Below are 17100 nucleotides of genomic sequence, written 5' to 3'. Positions count from 1 at the left end.
GAAGGTTAGCAGAGGAAGTCAGACCGGAAGACGGTTGCCGAGAAAGCTGTCGAGCAAAGTGGGGTTTGTTCCTGGAGAGCTCACTCTCGGCCGTGGTTTCTCAGTGTATAATGTATGGTGCTCTCCCTCAACATGCGAGTAGGGTGAGACAACACCATTCTTTAGTCCAAATAATACCCTACTTTATACTATATTATTGTCATTTGTTTAATGTAAAGCATATGTGTCAAACTCATGGCCCGCGGGCCAAATGTAGCTCGCCACATCATTTGATGTGGCCCCCCAAGAGCTCTGGTAAATAAAAAAATAAATTTAACATTAATCTTGGGTTAAAAAATTGTTATTACACATTCTTACACATACATGTATGTTGAATATCTGAGGTATTGATGAAGTAACAAAGGAAAAAAGCCAAAAGCACTTACTCCTCAGACATTCTTTGACAATTTTACAGCCCAAAATACAAAAAAGATCCAGGCGGAATAGGTAACAAAGGGTTGAAGAAATATTGTCTGAACTGTCAGATGCAAACTGGCTGTGTGACATAACCGAGTATCTCGCTCAATTGAATAAGAAGCTGTAGGGACGCAAACAAGTCCCACCCAAAACTTGACCAATATAGTTGTGAACTGAGACAACCCTTATTTTGTTATTTTTGAGTACAGTTACAGTTCTGTGTTCATGCAGACACATAATAGCAATTTCATTACGAATTGAAAATGGGGGACCCTGATGTAAACAAGTCAAAAGTCTTTCTCTGGTCTGCATCCCCTTAACAATTGTGTGTATTGAGCTGTACTGTACTGTACCCATTCTGCAATCTGTTAATTCAAGTTAATTAAACTATCTTCCATTAGTTGGACGTATGGCCTCTGCAAGGTTGTGTGCAGCCATTTGTTTTTGTAACATCTGCTACATCTGTCCCACGTGTTCTTTGCAGCTCACAGTTGTTAGTTATGCCCCTCTTGACTGTGACAAAAAGGTTTTGAACAAACTTAATGTCATAGCTTGTATTTGATGATATTCTTCTTTGTTATTTACTTGAATGGTTTGATCATTGATTGATGGAGTAATATGGAGTTCTGATCAACTAAAATTATTTGTTAAAATAACATAAGCTAACATATATTTTTACATCTATGCAAATGCAATATGTATAACTTGAATAAGTAATAAATACAGAAACAACATGTTTAACAATATGTAAATGAGTAGCTACATTTATTTTACATTACATTAACATTTATACGGTCTTTGGCCCTTTGAGGGCAACCATAATGCTGATGTGGCCCTCTGTGAAAATGAGTTTGACACCCCTGATTAAAGTCAGTCTTACATTGGCACTGCTTTAACGTTGCATTTACCCATAATCCCATATGGGTACCCATATGAAACCCATAATCCATTGCTGTATTAGACCCATGTGCCAGTATAACTTTTGTAAAGTAATGAAGCGCAAATGTAAAGTTAATCAATACACAATGAAACAATATCTTTATATCTTTATCTATATCAAGGACCACAATGGAAATAAGTCTTGACTTTTTTGTGTAGCATCCTTGACGTTTTTCTGTAATCTTGTATTTTTTTTTAAATGTCTAATAAAATAAAATAAAATAAAATATCACATTTCATCCAAAACAAGACAGCAATTCTACTTCTGCATGCACCGGGAGAATTGAGCTCATAGCACAGATTTGGAGTTGATAGAATGGACATTGCTGTTATGTTGCACATGGTGGAAATAATGGAAATGAACATTTCTAACATTAACATTTAGTGTATGTTTAAAGTTGATACATTGAGGCATGGTACAATTTCACTTTATATTACAGCAGTATCCGTTTTTAACATTACAATTAGTGTCTGACACTATAGACACATGTTAAAAGTCAAAGTCAACTTTGTCATTTTCCAATTTGTGCAAGATATACAGAAAAATTCAATTACGTGCCCCCCTTCCCACGGTGTATATAGAAAGAGACAATAAACACAAAAGTAACATAGGACACAATATACAACACACAGGACTATGTACAATATAAACAGTACCTACAATTAAATTAATGAATGAATTAAATAAGAGGTAAAAGAGATCTTAGTGTAAATATTCCTTAATTTGTGTCAACTATATAAAAATCCTATTGTATTCAACAAATTAATTATGATACACCACAATGTGCCCTTTCTATATCTATTCTAAATCTATGGCCTTGCGATTCCACGGCTGCACAGTGCCGACAAGAGCAGGCGTTACATCTCCTCTACAGAAACACTGACACTTCCATTCATTTAATGCAGGGATGTACACAGCATTTCACTTTCAGCCAGGTATCTGATTAATTTAATGAAGCAATTAGTAGTTCACCCAGCCCTTGGGTACATACAGGTTTTGACCAGCAGATGGCAGCGACGAGGCAGCTCAGCAGAGAGCAGCTGTCAACAAACATCCTAACAGAAAATATATACATACGAGGGGGAGGAGACTACATTGGGAGGGGGCGGGGAGGGGGGCGGGGGCAAAATCTCCAGTTTTTTCAAATCCCAATGTTGACAGCTATGATTGAAATACACATGCTCAGAATAACCCCTCTGATCCAACACTAAAATTCACACACAACAGTCCTATTTACACATAAACACACGGATGAACCAATACCGAACAACAAGTCAACGACCAAACACATCGAGTCTAACATTATTATAGGCAAATGCAACATGTGGGGCGGCGTGGCGGCGTGGCTCAGGGGTAGAGCGCGTCGTAAAATGATCGAAGGGTTGGTGGTTCGAATCCCGCTCAAGCCTATGTCCATCCCACTGCCGTTGTGTCCTTGGGCAAGACACTTAACCTACTTGCCTCATATGAATGTGTATGCATGTGAATGAATGTTGGTGGTGGTCGGAGGGGCCGTAGGCGTTGATTATTCGCCACGCTTCCGTGAGTCTGCCTCAGGGCAGCTCTGGCTGCAATTGTAGCTTACCACCACCGGTATGACTGTGTATGAACGAATAATGGACTCTGTGAAGCGCTCTGGGGTCACTGGGGTGTCACGAAGAGCGCTATATAAATCCAATCCATTATTATTAACATTATCACACCAGTCAGCACCATGGTCAGTACTAAAAGACAGGGTGAGAGCCGCACGAGACAAGCGCAGCTGCGCATGTAACCACCAACGCACAATAATCATACCATAGACATTTTATAAATGAGCAATAATGATAATAATACAGTTACTGTAATTAGGAAAAGTAGGTCTTACCTTAACACAGAAGCGACCACAAAGGCCTGGGAGCAGCTGCCTGCGGGAGGCGTCCTCACTTGCTGTTTTAAAGTGGCGCGCTAAAGCAGGGTAGTTATTCCAGACTGCTTTTACAGCATTAAAATTACCCTGATGGTGAAGATCTGCCCAATTCTCAAAACCTGCATGTCCGCAGCAGGTTGTTAGCGTCGCCAGCCAGGGCCGGACTGGGGAAATAATTCATACCGGGAGATATAGCGCGAAATATAGTCCCAGTCAGGCCACTTTTTAAGCGGGGGGTCTGGGGGTCCCCCACTAGGAATTTTTTTGTTACAAAGACTTAATTTCCTGCATTCTGGTGAATTTTAGTGCATGTGAATCACAAACTAATGAGCCAACAATTGCTTAGTACAATGTACTGTTATGGACCTCAAATAAAACTGTTGTGGCACTAGCAATGCTACTCTCTCCACCTTCAAAAAGAAAAAAGCAAGAGCACAACATATTTTTCTATTTACTATTATAATACAGTTAACCACTCTCTCCTGTAAGGGCCTTTCTTTTTCTTTGTTTTATCCCTCTCTCATCCACCCTTTCTCTTTCTTCCACTGTCCATCTTGACATCAACGTTAATTGACTTTCGCTCTACTGTATCTCTCCCGAGTCCCTCACTACCTGGCTCATTGCCTGGCTGTTATTCTGCATCTGAGTGCTGTCTGCCATTCCATTCGCCGCCTCCGCTGTCAATCAGTTGTATCGCCTGGTCCCGCCTCCACCAATCACAAGCGGCAGCACGGCTCCATTGTGTGTGTGTGATCTGCGTGAGAGAGAGTCAGATAGTTCTCCAACTCTGACGCAGACAGTGAAATCCTGGTTGTTCCCCACCCATCTAGGTTATCTAACTATCGCGCCGCGCCGCCGCCACAACTAGAAACAATGGCCTTTTTTTTATAATTTTTTTTTTTTTATCTGTGCAGGCCAGGCCACCGGGAAAACTCCCGGTGCTCCCGATGGCCAGTCCGGGCCTGTCGCCAGCAGTCAATTTAAAATGGTCTGCGATTGAAGAAGTATGCTCCTACCGGCTCTGCTCAGTCGAGTCCATTGGCTGCTTCGCCTTCTTTGTAAAACCAAAATTGGTTAGAAGGCTTACTTCTTTGATTTTTCTTTTAACTTTCAACATTATCCTGAATACCTGTATTTTCTTTCTTTTAAAACGGCGGGGGAAGTTTGATTTGTGCCTGCGGGCTGCAGCGCCGCCACACTCCCAATGGTAATTGCAAGAATAGCATGCATGTCACCATCTATTGAACCAACGGTGAATTAGTGCGCAAATCATGAATCATACATCAAAATAGCAGAATTTTACGCATTATACACGATGATGACGATACAGAAAATTACAGACAAATTTGAAATGCATGGCAAAAATAGCATTTATTGTCAGTATTTTAGAGACCCCCCCAAAAATTCACAAATCATGTTTTCAGGGGAGCTGATGTCTCGTCTAGGGGAGCCATGGCCCTCCTAGCTCCCCCGCGTGATTACCAAACCTAGCCGCATTTCTCGGAGACGCTCTCTGATTGGCCGACGCCTGTTTCTATCTACACTGGTTAAGCTTAGGCACTCTTCGAAGTTGGTTAAGGTTAGAGTTTGTCTTAGAGCGTGGCGATAGAACGCCAGGTAGTTGTTCACACCCTGCGTGTCCCCTCCCTCCGGTACTCGAGGAGGCAGCCGTCACATCTTTTCACCTGCACAGCACGATCTCTCAGCGGCGAGGGTCTGCGTGGGAGGGACACGCCGCCGCCCCCGTCGCTTCCTGATTCTACTGCGCAGGCGCACCAACCGACCTGTAGGAGTCGCTGTCCACAACGTCCGATCCCCACCCACCAGCTTCCCACCCCCTAACACTGCCAATTGTATTAGTATGAACGACCAGCCAAGCTGGTAGCAACGCAGAGAGCTGGGCTTGAACCCAGCATCTCCTGCGTTGGTGGCGAGCGCCTTGCCCACTGCGCCACCTAGCCCGGCGCCCAGTCAGAGGCAACCTTGAAGGTTACAAATCATGGACATTTGTTTGAATTGTCTGGTTGGTTTGGGCCTGAGGCTACTAAAGGGGGGTCATAGGAGGCATTTTTCTGAGACATTCCATTCTAAGATGATGAATGTTTAATAAAAGGCCCTGATGTGTCTGATTTATGTGCTGTCTGACAACAACACCATGATGCGTGCAGTTTGGACTTCACGCTCATCCTTTTAGTGGAGATTTTCTAGAATATAGAGCAAATGATCAACCAGGATATGTACAGGAGAAGGACGTTAAAAGCAGCAAGTATGTGGTTTTTTGGTTGTTGTTGTTTTTTTTGGGGGGGGGGGGGGGACCTTGGACCAGGCACGTGCACACATAGAGCCCAAGGGGTGCTTGAGCACCTGCCTTTTTGAGCCTCATAAAAAAAGTGCCCTTTCTGAAATTTCTTTTTTTAAATGTTTTCGTTATGCATATAGACTGCCCTTCCAACTGAAAAATGTCAGGATGTAATCAAAATATTAGGTAAAGAGTTTGCACGGCCTCCTCAGCGTGCCTCTCCGCGGACATATATATTTTATGCATAGCGTGGATGATGATTATAGAAACCGCTGTGGCGCATACAGTTGAATGCTGGTATTATACTCACTGAGGGACACGAAGAAGTCAAGTCTGATGGGATTTGGGAATCTCAAATACAAATCGGGATTGGAATAAAAAATGCATTTATATTAAACAATACAGAATATACAGCACTTCTTGGGGTCTGTAGGGTAAGCACTTATTCCCTCCCCCCTGAACATTTATGGAGATGTATGGGCCTTTTAAGTCAGTGATAAAAGTGTCTTTCAAGGATAAGTGAGCCCCTGCACTGATTATTATAGTTCAATATTTGATCACCAAAACCCCCCAAAAAGCATAAAAAGGGGGCCCCCCGCCTGAAAAGGGCCCTTAAAAAACGTGTTTGTTTTAACGCGCGCTCGGTTAAAACACACACAGGTATAGTGCCCTTTTCAGCCTTTGAGCACCTGCCCCTCTAAAGTCCTGTGCACGTCCCTGCCTTGGACATAATATGTACAGTGATCATGTATAAGGAGGACACTGTAGTAAGTCATACTGGCCAGCAGCGTAACTAGTAAGAGTAGGTAAAGGGATATGTACAGATATAGATATAGTATCTACAGACAAGTAAAAAGGTTTATATGTAGGTACAGTATGTACAGACAGATGTGGATAGATATATACGGTAAGAATAGGTATATGTATACGGTATATACAGCATTAATGTACATGCTATGATACAGAGTTATAAGGGTTATATAATGCAGGTATATTCAGACAGATATGTATGTATCTATACTGTAAATATAAATGTATAAATATATGTATACAGTGTATATACAGCACTATTGTACATGCTATCGTACAGAGTTATATGGGTAGACTATAGTATGAGGTAAACAGTTATGATTATTATGATTACAGTGTAGGGCAGTTGTAGAGAGTGAAAGCATTATGCTGCCTGTGACCCCCAGTAAAATAAACAATTTCTCACATTTCTGCTAGGCCCTCACTCCACCTTAGGGTCCACTGACACAGACTGTGCGATAAGATGACACGAGTTAACATTTCAGGCAGGAGAAAGAAAATAATCTATGAAGGTTGTTGTGCTTGTAAATATTCCTCGGACTGGGGCCTGGCTGCGTGGGGGCTGATTTGATTCAGGCGACACGCCACTTGTCCCCTATTGGCGGATGTTGGTATTGCAATTTATATTCCCATGCTTCCCCAAAAATACATTTTTTTCCAGCCCATAGAAAAGAACAATGCTTTAAAACCTCTTTAAGAATATATATACCACATGTGCGCAAAATACTCTTTGAACTGTGCATCTATTATTAATGTCAGGTACATGGGTACATTTACATTTACATTTACAGGTACATTTACGATGAATTGAAAATGGGGGACCCTGATGTAAACAAGACGAAAGTCTTTCTCTGGTCTGCATCCCCTTAACAATTGTATGTATTGAGCTGTACTGTACTGTACCCATTCTGCAATCTGTTAATAAAGTTTTCATTCATTCATTCATTCATTCATTCATTCATTCATTCATTCATTCATTCATTCATTCATTCATTCATTCATTCATGGGCAGGTTTGTGTATAAACGGTATGCTGCTGCCTGCAGGAAACCTGATTAAAATATAGCTCATACTCCAAGGGAAAGAGTTCTATAATAGGTTCTGCTTCCTAAACAGGGCCACACAAGCAAGGAGAAGAAACCATGACGTTTGGTTCAAACCACCATAACATGATTCAATGGAAAGGGCAGCCATTTTCACTTAGGATCCCCAGTTTACCCATTGGCCTCCTTGATCCAAGCTTTCATCTGACATGTTTCCCCCAGGTCGTAGTTGGGGAAAACTTAAAACACAAATCACCGATATTATACATTGTTCACTTTTAATAACACATTCACAAATCACAATTATATGAATTCTGCACTAGGGAATTTTGCACTGTATATGCATTTTAATCATCCACATCATCATCTGTGTGTATATCTTCCTGTACATTTGACATTTTACTGTACATTTTTGGACTGTATATTTTAGAATGTATATCTTTGACTGTATTTTTATTTGTGACTGCCTATAAATGTTTATTGTGAGTTTATCTCTGCTTCTGAATTTCCGTCGGGATTAATAAAGTACTTGTATTCTATTCATAATCATAATACACATCGTATTAATCCACGTCCTTATTGTAGTAACAAGCAGAAGCTAGCAAGGAATTTTGATCAGAAATCATTCACTCCTATTTGACTGATATACAGTAGGTCACCAGATAGGCATAAGCTCAGCCTCTGTCTCGCTTGGTTAGATTGGACACCATCTTGCTTATGCCCATCTCCTCTGCCTTGCGAGCAGCTAGGGCGTGGGTGCTAGGTCTCTCTTCGGGACAGGGCCCTGATGATGCAGAGAGAGAGAGAGAGAGAAAGAGAGAGAGAGAGAGAGAGAGAGAGAGAGAGAGAGCGCGCAGAGGGGTAGTTTTAAGGAAGTGACGGACGGCGCTCTCTGAGGAGGACTGAGCACCAGAGGAAGTTTGCTCGGCGGTGCTGAACTGAAACTTTCCCCCGGAGGAGCGTCAGCAGCACGGCACCGTGGAGGACCGGGAGTCCGGGAGAGAATATAGCGCGCCCGCCGGAGAGATCGATCCAGCAGGCAGCGAAGAAGAGAGACCCTTTGTAGCCGTAGATTGGAAGGGGATCGCACGGGAATCTTACTCCTCCCGTGGTGCTACTAACCCCCTCTCCTTTCCCCCCGATCCTCCCTCTCCGTGATGGGGAAGGAGCAGGAGCTCCTCGAGGCGGCGCGCACAGGGAACCTCGCCGCCGTGGAGAAGCTTTTATCCGGGAAGCGACAGTCGGCTGGAACCAGCGGTGGAAGTGGATCATCCGGTACCGGTGGAAGTGGCAACAGCGGCGGCCACGGCACCTCCTCCTCTCACCCGCTCTCCAGTTTACTCAGGTTGGTAGGCGGCTAACGTTTTTATGTTATTTATTTATTTTTTTAATTTAGTTTATATTCCATGTCATTTTATTCCACCTTTTTTTATTGTATTCTACCGTTCTTGTCTGTCGCACCAAAACGACCAAAATCAAATTCCTTGTGTAGTATGTGTAAAACTATACTTGGCAGCAACAATAAAGACCTTTCTGATTCTGGTTCTTCTGAGAAGCGGATGAATGGGGAGAAAGACCCTGTGAACAGCTTTGGACACTTCGTGGGGATTCATTCAAGTCTCATTTTAAGCCATCGGTTGCCATTCTAGCTATAACGATTATATGGTTTAGCCACGTTTTGCTAGTATTGTGTTTACATCCATGATGCGACGTCCAAAACATGATTCCCCTGCTTCGCCAAACAGCACCGTCACCAGTAGGAGCGCACTGGCAGTGAGAGATGCCTCTCTTTGTTGCCGTTAGCTCCTGCATACTACCTCCTGCATACTAGCTCCCCATGTCATGTGTAGCCTATATTTAAACCACCTGGTAGTCCTCCACACATTTTCTGCAACACAGTCCATGGGTTGGTTTATTCTTTTATTTTTGTGCCTAGACTCAAGGCAATGGACATGCATGCAATGCTTTGTGTTTGTTTGTTTGTAAAGGCTTCATCAAGTGCCCTTTCCACTTGAGTGTCCATAATAATATACTCTCATCGCTGGGACGTTTGCCTGCACAACACAGATGTGAGTGACCATGCAGATTATTACAGTGGTCAGACTCTGCCCTGCTGGGTGAACATGCCTTTGTCACCAGCTTGGAGCTGGAATGCAAAACAACAAGTCTTGGACTTAACCTGCTAAACATGCTTGTTTATACAGTGTTTCTCCCCCCCCCCAACCACCTCCAATGTAAATTACCCAGTATGGTTGACAATATCCCAATGTACCCAACCCCCCCCCCCCACACAACCCCACCCAACCTCCTCCAATGTACAGTTTCTACGTCAAATGTATATACTCCCTTTTCTTGACTCCTTCTGTATCACAAACAGTACTGTATTTGCAAATCTGGTATGTCATAAATGTATAGATGTAGCAGTACTGAATATCTGTATGTCATGTGTGTCATATATGTCCTGATGAATTGAAAATGGGGGACCCTGATGTAAACAAGACGAAAGTCTTTCTCTGGTCTGCATCCCCTTAACAATTGTGTGTATTGAGCTGTACTGTATTGTACCCATTCTGCAATCTGTTAATAAAGTTTTCAATCAATCAATCAATAACCTTAGTATGTTTTTTTTGTTTGACTTGTCATTCCGTGAGCTTTGGGATTGCACCCGGGTTCAAGTTCCTCTGCGCTCTTGCACTCTTTTGAGGTTCCATGGCGCTGAGCCTTTTGAGAGGGAACAGAGAGGCAGAGTCGACCCCGGCCCATGTGCCCTCAATTAAGAGGGCTGCTGACGGCCCCCTTTCTCTTAATCTTCCGACAATAGTAGTACTCATTCTCCAAGAGACCTTCAGTTCCAAATGCTGAGGGTTCTGATTGGAATTAGAAAACTACATTCATCAGATACACCTGTTGCATACAGGGCCGGGTTTGAACAACTTCCATACCGGTGCCAATACCGATACCTGGGATTCCATCCAAAACGATACTTTTTTCCCTGATACCTTACTTTGCTGAGTTATGTGCGTGTGCTGCGTGAACCAATCGGAGGCTTTGTTACCTTTTTGGATTGTGGTTGAACGGAAGAAATGCTGTATCTTGGAACAAACATGCTTATTGGTTTCACTGACACTTATGAGATGAATTACTTGGGTTATCGAATCAATGACACAATGACCACAGCATTTTTTTTATATTCTAGTCTATAGTATTGAAGTATAAAAGTATCGAATCTCGACACCCAGCCTTAGTTGCATAGTATATATCTGCATAGGTATAGAAGTGTCTTTACCTAGGGGATGCTCGGATACGGGGCGACAGTGTTTCAGGAAGTAGAGCGGGGTCATAACCCAAAGGTTCCCGGTTCGATTCCGGCTCCCTCCCTCCCTCCCTCCCCGACAGCGTGTCGAAGTGTCCTTGAGCGAGAGACTTAACCCCCCCGGCCCTAACTGCTCCCGATGAGCAGGTTGGCACTTTGCACTGTTGCCTCTGCCTTCACTGTGGTGAGTCGATGGGTGACGGTGAGGCGTGATGAGTTGTAAAAGTTGATCAGCGAATCACCGGATATTCACTGTGTAAATGTTTGGTGATCGGCCGGCCTACCGGTTATCGGTCGACTCCGATGGTCCTAAAAACACTGCGATTCTGTGAATGGTAAACGGTGCATTTATATAGTGCTTTACCATTTTTTTCCTTCTTCCTCACATTCACCCATTCGCACACCGATGGCGGAGGCAACCATGCAAGGTACTACATCACTTGCACACCGGGAGCAATTGGGGGGGTTAAGTGTCTTTGCTCAAGGACACCGACACGCGGGAGCGGGAATCGAACCGGGAACCTTTTTCCGACTAGCAGACGACCGCTCTGCCTCCTGAGCCGCTGTCGCCCCCGTGAAGCAGAACACGTTGGTCGTCTGTGTGCTACCGAGCGTGTTTCGTCTACTAGACTGTACACTATCAGTGCAGGATCTCTCTTCTCTAGACTCGCGTGTTCAGAGTAAGCATTCAGTTACGTTCCTGTTGAATCAGCACTATATAACAACTCGCCCACGGAAACCAAATAGGACTTTTTTTAGTCTCCCATATGAACCAGACCAGTAGGGAGTATTGTTTCCCAGAAGATCAGGAAGAGATGGCGCCTTGACGAAAACCCTTTGAAGTACCCATGGTGAGCGTTGTCGATGGTGACAGGACGACAAGTGTCTCAGGAGGTAGAGCCGCGGTCGTCTGGTCATTGGAAGGCTCCCTGTTCGATTCCCTCCCGGGCAGCGTGTGTCGAAGTGTCCTTGAGCAAGACACTTAACCCCTAACTGCTCCAGATGAGCAGGTTGGCACCTGGCATGGTCGCCTCCGCCGTCTGTGTGTGAATGTGAGTGAATGGGTCAAATGTGAGGAACAAAAGTGCTTTGGATAAAAGCTGTTATATAAAATGCACAATTTATAGTACTATGTTCAACACAGTCTCATCAGAAAACGTACATAATGTATGTCATGTTATAGCCATGAGTAATATATTTACGCTTCGTATTGGCAAAAGTCCCAAAAGAAGTTTACAAGTTCTGTACGACAAGTCAGCAGGAAGGGTACCGTACGACTCTTTCAGCTGAGTAGCAAGGTTCATCAAACGGGGTTGAAAACGTTGGCGCTGCAGTGTCGAGTGCACAGCAGTAGAGACATATTAGTATAGTAGGTAGTAATATAGACGAGGAAGATTAATTGGTGGAAGACCATCATCATCATCAACCTTTATTTATTCTCAGACACTTGAGGTCACCCTCATTTTCAATGTCGTCGAGACTTTACAGACATTTCAATGCACACATTTCTACAATATAACAAATAATAAATATGAATAACTATCTATATAGTATAAAATTAACATGGGCATAAAATCAGCACACAAATTGGCAGAATAAAAAACAATGCATGAATTGCAGACATAAGAATAGGTATAAAAGACAATAAAAGTAGTGCAATGTAAACGTGCAGACTTAAGAGTAGGCATAAAATAAGTACAATGTCGCTCGAAGGCATGTGAACCCCCCCCCCCTCGGAACAGTCAGTCCCCCAAACACCCCACACATCAATCCCCACCACATCCCCATCCAAGATACCCCCCCCCCCCCCCGATAAAGACAGTAAGAAGGTTAGTAGTTAGCGAGATCGGGCTGCTATGTTACACCAAATGGCATGCTGCTTCCCACACAGCCAGATGCACCTGAATGTGGGCCTTGCCTTCACATGCGCTTCTGTTGGGCGAGGGGCTCCGTGCGATTATGAGTCGTGATACGGTCCATATATCACGGGGTACGACGTGGAGCTTCCCTTCTGGTCCATCCGTCTCTGTCCCGCTGACGGTTCTTCTGGGGGGGGGTCACACAGAGTGCGCTTGCTTTTACTTTGATCTAACCCTCTCACTACCACACTACAGGTTAACCTTCTGTAGTGTGGTAGTGAAAAGGTTAACCTTCTGTAGTGTGGTAGTGAAAAGGTTAACCTTCTGTAGTGTGGTAGTGACAGGGTTAACTGTCTGTAGTGTAGTATTGAAAGGGTTAACCTTCTGTAGTGTGCTAGTGAAAGGGTTAACCTTCTGTAGTGTGCTAGTGAACGGGTTAACCTTCTGTAGTGTGGTAGTGAAAGGGTTAACCCTTTGTTGTGTGGTAGTGAAATGGTTAACCTTCTGTAGTGTGGTAGTGAAAAGGTTAACCTTCTGTAGTGTGGTAGTGAAAAGGTTAACCTTCTGTAGTGTGTTAGTGAAAGGGTTAACCTTCTGTATTGTGGTTGTGAAAAGGTTAACCTTCTGTAGTGTGGTAGTGAAAGGGTTAACCTTCTGTAGTGTGGTAGTGAAAGGGTTAACCCTTCGTTGTGTGGCAGTGAAAGGGTTAACCATTTGATAGTGTGGCAGTGAAAGGGTTAACCATTTGATAGTGTGGTAGTGAAAGGGTTAATGTCAGGTGACAGGTGACACTGCATGACAAATAAAGACTTCTTCTTCTTCTTCTTCTTCTTCTTCTTCTTCTTCTTCTTCTTCTTCTTCTTCTTCTTCTTCTTCTTCTTCTTCTTCTTCTTCTTCTTCTTCTTCTTCTTCTTCTTCTTCTTCTTCTTCTTCTTCTTCTTCTTCTTCTTCTTCTTCTTCTTCTTCTTCTTCTTCTTCTTCTTCTTCTTCTTCTTCTTCTTCTTCTTCTTCTTCTTCTTCTTCTTCTTCTTCTTCTTCTTCTTCTTCTTCTTCTTCTTCTTCTTCTTCTTCTTCTTCTTCTTCTTCTTCTTCTTCTTCTTCTTCTTCTTCTTCTTCTTCTTCTTCTTCTTCTTCTTCTTCTTCTTCTTCTTCTTCTTCTTCTTCTTCTTCTTCTTCTTCTTCTTCTTCTTCTTCTTCTTCTTCTTCTTCTTCTTCTTCTTCTTCTTCTTCTTCTTCTTCTTGTAGATCCAGTATTAAAGCTTGGACTGTGATCCGAGTGTACAGTATGTGGTGGCGAGGCAACATACAGCTAATGGATACAGTGTCAAACAACTTGTTAATTCATGTGTATTGTTGACAGATTGATAGGACATGTAGCACAGGTCAATTGTGAGGTCACAGGTCAATACTTTATGATTATTGTCTTATTTCATACTAATTCCATGTCTGCACTTTATGCATTGCTTTTATATTCTGCTCATTTTCTGCTTTTATCTCTAATATTTATGCCAATTTTATGCTCATTGTATGCCTGTCTATTTTATGTCTACATTACTGCTGTGAAGCACTTTTGGGCTGCAATTCCTGTATGAAAGGTGCTATTCAAATACATTTGATTATTATTATTATTATTATTATTGATATTCTCTCAGTTAGAGACCCACATTGATATTATGCCATGTTAACGTTAGGTACTTGTTTGGCAGGAGGGGGAAAGAGCAGTCTGCTGATGAGGTTGTGTGATGAACCCCATGCAGATCAAGCTATACATGGGTTTTAACCTATAGTGTTAGAAAAAACCCAAACATGCTGGATAATGACAAACCAATGGTCAATAACGATCTACGGTGTATATATACCATATATAGGCTTATATCTATCCACATCTGTCTGTACATACCGGCATAATAATCCTTTTTACACCTCTGTTTATAACTCTTACTAGTTATGCTGCTGGCCAGTATGACTTACTACCACAGTGTCTTTATACCTGTATCACTGTACATATCAATATTACAACTCTGTACATGCATCCGATTAGCACTATACTCGGTCGTACCTACCGAAGTCGGCCCATGTCACCCCACTTCTTAGGGACCTGCAGCTGCACTGGCTCCCCATTGCCGCACAAATCCGCTTCAAGGCCCTCGACCTGGCATACCGTGCGGCAAAGGGAACCACTCCCGCCTACCTGCGGTCAATGGTCTCTAACTACACCCTCAAGACCCCTACGCTCTGCATCTTCTGGCCGTCTCAGACCTACTCCTATCCGAGCTCCGGGAGGGTTATCAAGGAGAAGCCGCCTTTTCTCAGTCCTTGCCCCACAATGGTGGAACGAACTCCCCACCACAGTTAGAACAGCCAAAACCCGTCCAATCTTTCGCGGTCGACTAAAGACGCACTTCTTCAACCATTATCTGAAAAATATATATATAAATCTAACCCTAACTTACCTTACTGTCATGCACTTGTCCTAATATACTAACCTACACTGTAGCACTCAACACTTTGATGAACAGTGTTACTCAGCTGATAGAGTTGTGCCCTTCCTGATGACTTGTCGTACAGAACTTGTAAGTCGCTTTGGATAAAAGCGTCAGCTAAGTGACTAAATGTAAATGTCGTACTAATTTATATATTTTATACCCAGTTTAACCACCTGTACATTGTATATTACTATTGCACTTTACCGCTACATTTACACTCTGGTTGGATGCCAAACTTCTTTCCATTGGACTGTACTTGTGCTGTATGATGACGATACATTTTTAATCTAATCTCATCTCATTTAGAATGCAGGACAGTGAGGACACATACAGGTGCAATGGGGGCAGCGGTGGCCTAAAGGTTAGAGAAGCGGGTTTGTGACCGGAAGGTCGCTGGTTCGATCTCCGGGACCGGCAGGAAAAATCTGGGCTGGGGAAGTGAATTCATCAACTCTCTCCCATCCCCCTAACACCAACCGCTGAAGTGCCTTTGAGCAAGGCACTTAACCCCCAACTGCTCCAGTGGAGTTGCTCAGTGGCCAACGGTGTCAGACTGGTTGTACTGGGAAGCTCCCAGGTGTGAATGGAACTGTGTGAAGGTGAAGCAGGGCGTTTCTGAAAAAGAGCATCAGCTCAGCGACCCTACCCTGCATGGGTAAATAAAGGTTAAACAAAAAATAAACAAAAGGCAATGGGTGTCAATCAACACACCTTGATGCTCCCCCAGGGAGCCTATCGGCCTGCCTCCTTCCATCTAAAGAGGCGGGTGTTGCCGTTCGGCTCGAGGTGCTGCATCGCAGGCTGTATACAGTGTACTCAAGCTAATTACATTAAACCCTTCTAATCGGAAATCCAATTCGGGGATGTCATGCAGTCGAGGCCGGCTCTCTGTCTCCCCTCCCTCCCTCCCTCCCTCCCTCCCTCCCTCCCTCCCTCCCTCCCTCCCTCCCTCCCTCCCTCACAGATCTGTGGGCGGACGGACTGAAGAGGCCATTCTATCACCCATTCTATCATCCATTCTGACTCGGCTGATCAATGTCTGGCAACAACAACCACCGCCGGTGGAAAATTATTGGCCAGACCATGTAGGAAATGGATTAACTGGCGGTGTACGCGATAGACGTTTGAAAAGCTTCGGTCTAGCCGTGATGCACGTCATGCTGCCGTGGACCTCCGGGCTCGTCAGACGGGCTCTCGTTGGAACAGACCGATGCGCAAGATGGGCATCTTTGCAAAACTATATTGACCACAATGTGGCCCGGGGAGGGTTGCCCCGCTATTGTATGTGACATTTGATTTAGCGTGTGTAATCAAAATGCCAATACGTTTAAGGGCATCAATGTGAATTACCCTATTGGCTCTGCCATTGGTTCAGTGTTGTTGTTCAGTGTTGTTGTTGTTTTCTATAGTTTGTAGCTTGCTCAGCACACATTGTTAGAAAGTTTCAGACTTCTAATCCCTCTTGCCTCTGATGTCTGGCGCACGTGACAAAAATGTGGTGCGTGTGATGTCGTCTCCAGCTGTGGTTATTACCGGTTATTATTACAAACTGAAACTATGTGAAACGCATTAATAAAAACATGTCGGCAATCGAAAAATCCATCTAGGCCGTATATCCTAAACCGGTTGTAACATTAGGCCTAGTGTGCGTTATGTAACCTCTTAAGTGTAATGTTGTTATGGCAGTAATTAGGCCCCCTAGGCTAAAACGTGTAAGTAACACCGTTTGGTCTATTGTACAGAATATTGTCAACAACACACGGAGCCTTATGTGGAATGCGCAGTGTATAGTTATAATATTGGTGACCTAGCCCAGTCACTGTCATTATTATTATTCCAGGAAGGAGTGTTGTGGTGTGTGTGTGTGTCTGTGTGTGTTGTGCATTAGATCTTTGTAGTTCCTCCAGTGGAATGGAGTGCGTGTCCAGACTTGTGTAGGTGTTCTTGTAACCAGGCAGGAGAGCAGCTCTGCTCTGCGGAATGTCT

This window comes from Notolepis coatsorum (genome assembly GCF_963971535.1).
Source record: "Notolepis coatsorum genome assembly, chromosome: 17".
In the NCBI taxonomy this organism is placed as follows: domain Eukaryota; kingdom Metazoa; phylum Chordata; class Actinopteri; order Aulopiformes; family Paralepididae; genus Notolepis; species Notolepis coatsorum.
Note: the sequence above shows the minus strand (reverse complement) of the source record.